General features: G+C 45.4%; 1 non-coding gene across 1 annotated transcript; it reads right to left on the reverse strand.

The window, feature by feature from the left end:
* Nucleotides 1-2,306: 2,306 nt before the first annotated feature.
* On the reverse strand, nucleotides 2,307-2,497 carry LOC121681070. Its single transcript, XR_006021948.1, has one exon. It is a non-coding gene; the product is annotated as a U2 spliceosomal RNA (small nuclear RNA).
* Between the last annotated feature and the right edge of the window lie 6,618 nt (nucleotides 2,498-9,115).

Genomic DNA, 9,115 nt, shown 5'->3' on the forward strand with positions numbered 1-9,115 from the left:
AATGTGTGTACATTTCAGCACTCCATGAAATTATGCAGAAGTGGTCACCTGTGTTATTCAGCTAGTTTATTTAAGATAATATATTGGTCATTGTAATGGCCATAGCCTATAGCCTACATGCTATTCCTTTTTCAGGATGTACCCATATCTGCATGATGTGAATGTTTGCATATGGCTTATGTCAGGCTTTATATCAATATTTGTGTCTCGTTATTTGATTTGAAGCATGCCAATATAAATATATTCATTTATCTGTAATGGGATTGGCTGGAACAATATAAGAACCATGATAGTGGGATAATCTATGGCTGAGCAATTTACAAAAATGTATGTAGGCCTATACTGACAAATAGTTTACATTAGAATACATTATAATTTCGCCCCAATGAGGCTATGTAGAAATGTGTTGCAATTTCAAAACCGGATTAGGCTACTCAGGAACCACTTATTGCACAGAGGCATGCTTTATATCCTCGTATTCGGTACGGTTTGCTGTTTATTGTGATATGGGGTTTGCCACGTGTTGTGTGAAGGGTTAGTGAAATATTAAACCGAGAGTAATGGGTGTACACTGTGTGCAAAATGCAAATATGATTGCACGTCGGTTCAATGTTAATTTACTCGCGAACCATTTATCACAGCAACTTGGCGCTAATATCATTGGAAAGCTTAGATTCCGCACGTTCACCTGATGTGTGATATCATATGTATAGGTTTAGTTTAGTTGAACCTCATCTGCCAGGTATTTGATAGCCTCACAGGCCAGACCCACATTTAAATGTAGGGTCTGGGCACTCACCGTTCACAGTGCTCAGTCCGAGGGGCGGGATAATCGGTTGTCTTTCAAATTCCCTGTGCAATCAATAGGACAGCGCTGAGTCCCATGCGTTTTCCCACCAGCGGAGCTAGTTGGCTAGTTCAAACTTTTGCCATCTTAAAACAAGCTTAACTCATGTCACACTGTTGGCCAACAGCAATATCCATCTTCTTTGTTTTCAAGTAGCAGGGAATTCAACCCAAACCGCTGCAACTCTGTCATCAATCATTAACGCCTAACGACTCTACACGATTTGATTGGCCTGATAGAAGTTTAATTTTTCGTGCTCACAAGCCAACGGAGAGTTGCTAGACTAGCCCTGGCAGCCGCTAGGGTGCGTCTAGATTTCTAGGCTAGGTATTTGACCTACCAGGTTGACACTTCAGCGTGAAAAATACTCAATAATACTCAAAGCATACCTGAAGCCGGGGAAATGCGGGGGAATGCGCCTGGGACTTCTGAAGTAGCATCGCAAATGAGAGAAAATTTAGAAAATTCCACAGACGGGGTACTCTTGAACCCTCTCACTGTCTCTGAAAGCATAACCGTGGCTCAACAGGTAGATCTATAGATAGGCTAAACTCATTTTTCAGGCATCTGACCGACCGGGTTGACACTTCAGCGTGAGAAATCGGGGGTGTGGCGTGTGAGTGTGTGAAACTAATCAAATGCGTGTGTCTCACGGCCAATGCGTGAGAGTTGGCACCTATGAAAATAGCTTGTAATATTCTCCTATGACACCCCATAAAGTTGGAGAATACAAAGCAAGGGATTTAAGACAATTCGTCTTTACAAAATCTCCACAGATCGTCCAGATTCCACACTTGTGCATTTTCCTCTTTGACTCACCCCACTGTTTTTCTCTGGACTTTAGATCAGGGGACTGAGATGGCAATGGCCGAAGCTTGATTTTGTGTTCAGCAAACAATATTTGTTATGATCTGGACGTTTGTTTTGGTTCATTGACCTGATGAAAGATCCAATCATGACCAACTTTTTGTGTCTTGGCAGAGATTGACAGATTTCCATTGCCAATGTTCAGGTTTTTCTTGGTGTTCATGATACCATGCAACTTAATTAGGTTCCCAAGGCCTTTGGGAATAAAAACAGCCCCTCCACCATAATTATCCTTAGGCATGGGGTTCTTTTCAGTATAGCCATTCTTCTATGTACACCAAACACACCTAAAGTGTTTCTAGCCATTTAAGTAAGTATAAGTATATATACTTTTTTGATCCCGTGAGGGAAATTTGGTCTTTGCATTTAACCCAATCGGTGAATTAGTGAAACACAAACAGCACACAGTGAACACACAGTGAGGTGAAGCACACACTAATCCCGGCGCAGTGAGCTGCCTGCTTCAATGGCGGCGCTCGGGGAGCAGTGAGGGGCTAGGTGCCTTGCTCAAGGGCACTTCAGCCGCGGCCCACTGGTCGGGGTTTGAACCGGCAACCCCCCGGTTACAAGTCCGAAGCGCTAACCAGTAGGCGGGATGTGCACCGTTCCCAGAGTCACTGCAATACCGGGTCGATGCATGGAGCGGACGGAGCAAGCCCCTCTTCCGTCTCCCTGTTCCAAAAATCAGATTAATATATGGTCCTCGGGTAGAGGTCGTATCAGGTATTAAACTGATAAGAACAGATACTACACTTGATCTTAGCCAAAAGGCCGAGAAGCGATAAAACATTTATATCCAGATTTTATCCAAACAACTAATATTTAATTAATGATGAAAAAACTATTAACTTGTGCCAAATAGATATTTTAGTAACAATTAACAAAGGGTTAATAATACTAGTTTGCTATTTATTATGGCACCTTATTATGGAGTGTTACCACAACTCCCATCTCCCCGTTGTATATGGAACAGATCAATGAAATTAGAAAACGCCTACCAGGCCAGCAAGGGCACGCCTTCTCATTTCTTCTCCTGACCATCCTGGCTTGTCTTGCCCGGATCCTCCTTCTTAACCTTGTTGCCTCTTCTTCGGCACATTGATACATAATACCTATCATAATTGCTGCTACAATCCGATCCATGTTTACGGTGGGTTTCCACACAGCGAAACACCTCACGATTTTTGGCCAGCAAAATTTCGCCTCAGGGGCGGGACGGCCAAACCGCTAACCTTTTGACTGCAGTGTCTAGCCAGTGGTGGCAAGCGAGCTAATTAGGCTAATCAGCTAGTTCAAACGTTTAAGTACTTAATGAAGATATCCAGGGGTCTTTATGCCTCGACTAAGTTGATGTTGCCTATAAACAACAATTCATGTTCATAGAAACAACAAGGTCAATAAGACATAATATATTTCATACCTGTGTTGCAGCATGTAGCCTAGCTGTCTAGCTAGGTTTACAATGCAATCCAGTGTCCGAAAATACTAGCATTTCGCCTGTCAGCTAGCTTAAAAGGTCGAGTGTTTAAACTAACATATATAGTGGTCTATTTAGTGGTGTATGTGCTCTGACTAAGTTTGTGTGGCATACAAACCACAATTTGTGTTGATACAAGTGCCAATGTTCGTGTAGAAACATTTTAAATCACATACAAATTTTCGTGTTACAGCTCAGGTAGTCTCCGCCATCTTGGTCAGACTTTTTTGTAACTCCTGCCTCCAAACACAAAGACGCAAACCTGACTGGTTCTCTAATGGTCCTCATTTAAATAACTTTCGCCAACTTTGTTTCGCCTGCCTCGGCGATTCAAAAAAAGTCTTTCTTTAATAAAGCGCTGAATACAACCATAAACATGGGTAGAACGTCAGAGGCGATGACACCATGGGGCTTCTAAGAGGCATGACTCCATGGGCCTCCTGAGAGGCGATGACACCATGGGGCTCCTATGAGAGGCATGACTCCATGGGGCTTCTAAGAGGCATGACACCATGGGGCTCCTATGAGAGGCGATGACACCATGGGGCTCCTATGAGAGGCATGACTCCTTAAGTAAAATATCCCTGGCCAAGCCAGCCAGTCGACGGCCGCAAGGACTCACGTGGCTTCACATCGTCAGGACACACTGATGCCCTTTCCTTCGCCAAACGCCACCTGCTGCGACGATCCTGATGAATGCGCGGGGAGTGGGGGTGGTGGCATCTCATGGAATGTGCATGGCACTGGCTAGAAGATTCCCTGCTTCTTCGTATCCGAAGTTGTGCCACAGTTGTTGTCAGTTTTCCAGTCTCACGTGTGGTGGTCCCACGTTTCCTGTCTGAAACTACGCAGCCATGCAGGCACTTCTCAGCGATGGCAAGACACCTCACAGATGCAATGAGCCTGCGATGCATAGGGACGCACGCACGCACATCTCCATTGATTGTGTTAAGCGATGCTTGGACACGTCTTAATCAGCTCATCAGGCTGAGGGTGCGTGTGTGTGTGTGTGTTTAAATAAGTATAAGTATGTCATCATCTGGCCAACTATAAAGATGTAATCTGCCTGTTCCCAGGGATGGGTCGTATTTCTGAAACATGCAATATTTATTTCAAATACAAAATAGTATTTTGTCATTTGTATTTTATTGGGTTGAAGGAAATGGCTCTGTATTTTGTATCAAAATACTTTATTGGTGTGTATTTTTGTATTTTAAAAATACTGCAAAATACTATATGTGAAAAACACTAAAAAAGTAGATACTACACACAGGTGTAATGAATAATTGGTAATTAGGCAATAATGGTTTATGTTTATCGCAATCAGCTAATGTGAGAACAGCTGTGTTCAACGACACTCACAGCTTTTCAGTGATGGTTATTGCTGAAGCATCAGCTCTGGTCTGAAGTATAAGTAAGTATAAGTATAAGTATATATACTCTTTTGATCCCGTGAGGGAAATTTGGTCTCTGCATTTATCCCAATCCGTGAATTAGTGAAACACACTGCACACAGTGAACACAGAGTGAGGTGAAGCACACACTAATCCCGGCGCAGTGAGCTGCCTGCAACAACAGCGGAGTTTTCTTTCAGTACGTTTACGACTTACTGTGGAGTAAGCCAGTATTCACTAAGGTGGGGATCGCATTAGCCAGCAGCAAGCGGCAGGTTTCCTATTGTTCTCTATGGTTTGTTTTCAATTGACAAACCGTTTGTGTTGCTTAGGAACGAGATAAAATGTATTATGGTCTGAGCGCTGCATTACGTTTGCCGCTGGCTAAAGTGATCCCCGCCTAAACCTCGGGCTTAGTATACCCCCTAGGACACCAACGTGAACTGTGGGTTGAATAAGCTCTCTGTGTGTCTATGTGTGTGTACACACATACGTGTATGTGTGTGTGTGTGTTTAAGGGGTTTGGGAGGCTAAGGAAGTTTTAGCTTGGCGGGTCAAGGCTTCCCCTGTGTGCCCCTGGGATGGAAGGGTGCCGCCACAAATGGGTCCACGACAGGTACCCGCACCCCCATACCCATGCCCACGAGTGGAGGGGCCCGACTAGCTCGGAGCCCACGCGATGGGCAGCCACGGGCTGCTGGGGCAGGGGCACCTCTGAGCAGCGCAGGAGACGCACGGGGGCACCGACGCCCGCAACACGGATGTGGGTCTGGGGGGCAGGCTGGACAGGTTGAGAAGGGTGGAGAGAAGGGGGCGCCCCACAGGCGTTGGCTGTAGTGGTGGTGGGGGTGGCATTGACCCCAGTCCTCTTACCAAAGGGCGCCTGCAAGAAAATGTCGGACTGGGGGGTGTGAGTGAGGAGGGGGGCATGAGTGGGGAGGGGGGTGTGAGTGGGGAGGGGGGCGTGAGTGGCATGAGTGGGGAGGGGGGGCGTGAGTGGGGAGGGGGGGCGTGAGTGGGGAGGGGGGGGGGGGGGGTTTATGGTGGGTCTGGGACAGGGGGAACGGAGCGCTGCTGAACACGTCTGCGTTGCCTGGGCGGAAGGGTGCGCCCATGAACACGTCATCGAAGGGCAATGGGGTGTCCTGCATCTGCCCTTGATGGGGGGGCTGAGTAAAGGATGCGCTGGACTGCTGGGGGGGCGCCTGGAGCAGTGGTGGCTGGTCAGTGGGGGGCACCACCAGTCTCCTCAGCAGCTACTCGCACCTCCCCGACGCCAGAGTCTCCAACAGCGGCGCTGCCTGGGGTTCCACATACACACCGTAGCCGTTGACACCCTGCTGGGGTTCTGTGGAGGAACCAAGCAGAAGAACATTCTACAGAAACCTTTGTGCAAAGCAAATTATTTCTGGAACATACTGTATTTGAAACACACACACAAATATCATTAACCTCATGTAGGTAGATCTTATGATTAAATTATATCTTTATGATATCAGGTCTGTGAAAATAATGCTCCTTAACCACCACGGACATACAGTATATGTGCATGTTAATCAAGTAAATCAAAGAGTACACCATGGAGGTGTCAAAGGTGAGGGCTGCTCCCCATGGTCACGTTCACGCTTAGCGGATGTTCAAATATTCAATGAAAAAATTGATGCGCTAAATGCAAATGCACGTCACAACATGAGCAGCAAATGCACGCCACAAATGACAGCAAATGCACGTCACATGAGCAGCAAATGCACGCCACAAAATGACAGCAAATGCACGTTACAACATGAGCAGCAAATGCACGCCACAAATGACAGCAAATGTCAACACTTTTGCGTTTCAAAAATTCATTTGCGTTTCAAAATGTTTTGCCTTCAAGGTCAGCAGATGCACGATGGGCGGGACTTACGTCGAGTGCGGATTGTAGTCCAGTAGCTGCCAGACAGACACTCGACAACTTCAGCTCTGTCAAAACAGTTTTTGGTGTGCAAAACTTTCCAAGTCACAAAACAATTCTGTTTGGTAGGAATTACAAAGTATTTTAATCCAAAAGCAAGATTTTTGTTTTCAAAGTCATTTTTTTTGCTTACAGTTATATGCATTTGTTTGCCACACACAGCTGGTGTGTGGATGACTGGTGTATAAAGCATTGCGATTAGGGATCGACCGATACGGTTTTTTCAGGGCCGATACCGATATAAATTATTACCAAAACAGGAGGCCGATAACCGATATGTAAAACCGATATGTCAGTTGTCAAAAAGGAGGGTAGATAGCCTAGTAAAGGCGATATGCTGCAAAAAAATCATTCAAAAGCATTTAATTATGCAAACTTTCCTTTCTTCTTTTGATACACAATTGTCTATCAACTTGCATCACAAGTGTAAATCCTGTGTATGATGTTAATCAAAGAGCTAAGTGATAACAATTATTTTCATAGACTAGGCCTACACAATGGGCTTGTTAACTATGGTAAGGGACCTGTCACAAAGAGGATGCTTTGCCATCTTGTGTGTGAGTGCACGAGAGAGGGAGAGGGAGAGGTGCATGCGTGATGGCAAGTGTTATGGTTGAATAGTTTAACAAAACCGTTTTAAAATAGTTCTTAGGCTATTTAAGCATGCAATGTGTCCATATGTAGGTTTTAAGCTACACTTTTGTGAGCCTAAAAAGGCACGTTAATAGCCAGCTCAGGACTCGATTTACTTCAGGTCGGATTAAATTACGGCTGGCCCTGGGTGCCTGTAGCCTAGTCTTCTGACAGTCCGTTTCAAAAAGGAGCAACTAGACTTTTTGACGTTTGCTATCGCATAATTTAGGACTTGTCTACTATGTAGGCCTAAGGGATAACGTCCGCCAAGGTGTCCCGTTATTTACAATTAATGGACGAGGCGGAGGCAAAGAACTCGCGACGCGCAGCACCAGAGTTTGTAACTAGTAGGCCTAGGCTAAACAGCATATCACTAACGTGCATCAATCGGGAATTCGCTAAATGAAGGAAGTGGATGCTTTACTTATTGATCCGGATCAAAGAGACAATAGCTTACAAAGTGGTGTTTTTGTAACTTTAGTGTAGATGATTGTGATCCATTGCAACTTCAGCAATGTAAGTGTGGCAAGAGTGGTATTTTTTGGCAGCCTGACTACGCCACTCTGGGAATTTCACCCAGAGAAATATTGATTTAATTGTAACAGGGTGAGTATGGCACACAAGTTTGTTTACTCAGCAGGCAAGAGACGTGGTTCCATTCATAAAAGTATGTTTATTTTAACAAAGGAGTAATGGCACAAAACAATAAAATTGACACAAGACTAATAAGATCCACACACAAACAACTGACAGGTACAGGGGAAGGATATCGGGGCTGAGGCTTACCGGCGGAGAGAGAGGTCACCATAGGCCAGGAGGGATCCTGGGAAACCACTCACACGGCAAGAAGGATACCCGTCCACAAGCACACGTGATCACAGCACACAAGAAGAGGACACCACCATCTCAGGAGAGCAGCTACCCTCCCCACTTTTAGGGCCCCAGCTCCTAAGAAGAGACAAGACGGGAATTAACAATAGACCAGGATAAGCGTACAGGCACACACACACCAAAATGACTAGACAGAAAAAGACAAGACACAATAAGCCATAAATCAAACAAAAATACAATTTACAATTCTGAGGCCAGCTACTGTGATCACTGGTGATCTGCAGCTAACTAAGTGGCCTCCCACCAGTGTATAAATCAAAATAAAGAAATATGAGACAAAAACACACAATTCACCACATACACTATACTTTGCTGCTTATACAACCATTCAGACACATCAGAGCAGAATGGGACTGGTGGCTATGGCCACAACAACAAAGCACACCACGATAACACCTTTAACCAGCAGTAAATGTTAAGGTGTCTGCACCCGCCACTGCCGCTAGCTTATGCGCCTAAGCAACGCTAACGAGAAGCAGGAAACAGCGAGCAGTTTGCAGGGGGAGACACGATCATACAGCAAAGCAGCAGTGAGCTAGCCCAGGTGGCGGTAGTTGCCAACGCAGGCCTGTGATTCCTATGGCACATGAATACAGACAAGATTAAAACTATGCAAAATCAAGAGGAACTGAACTTACTAACCCAGCGGGCTACTTACCAAATAGGCAGCAGCTCGCCACTCGGAGCCAGACAATGATCTTTAGCAATTCGTCTTTCCTAGTGTGGTTGGCGGAGAGAACCATATACTTCGCCAGAGGAGTGAGGCAAAGACTAACGGTGCTGTGGGATCATTGGTAGCCAATATGAGAAATCAACGCTGGATAAACCAAACAAGACAGCGACAGAACGAGAGAGAGAGCGCGAGAGAGAGAGAGCGCAAACATATCTCATACTGGCAACCAGGCAGGCGGCGTAACGGGAAGTGGCAAAGGCAAGAGTCCAGGCGTTTGCCTAAGCAAACTCAACCTTCAAAAATCATTTTATAGTGTGACCAGGTAAACCAATTGGCTAGCCAATTACAAAGGGACTCCACCCATTAATCCTGCTACATA

The sequence above is a fragment of the Alosa sapidissima genome, chromosome 13 (assembly GCF_018492685.1).
Source record: "Alosa sapidissima isolate fAloSap1 chromosome 13, fAloSap1.pri, whole genome shotgun sequence".
NCBI classification, from domain to species: Eukaryota; Metazoa; Chordata; class Actinopteri; order Clupeiformes; family Clupeidae; genus Alosa; species Alosa sapidissima.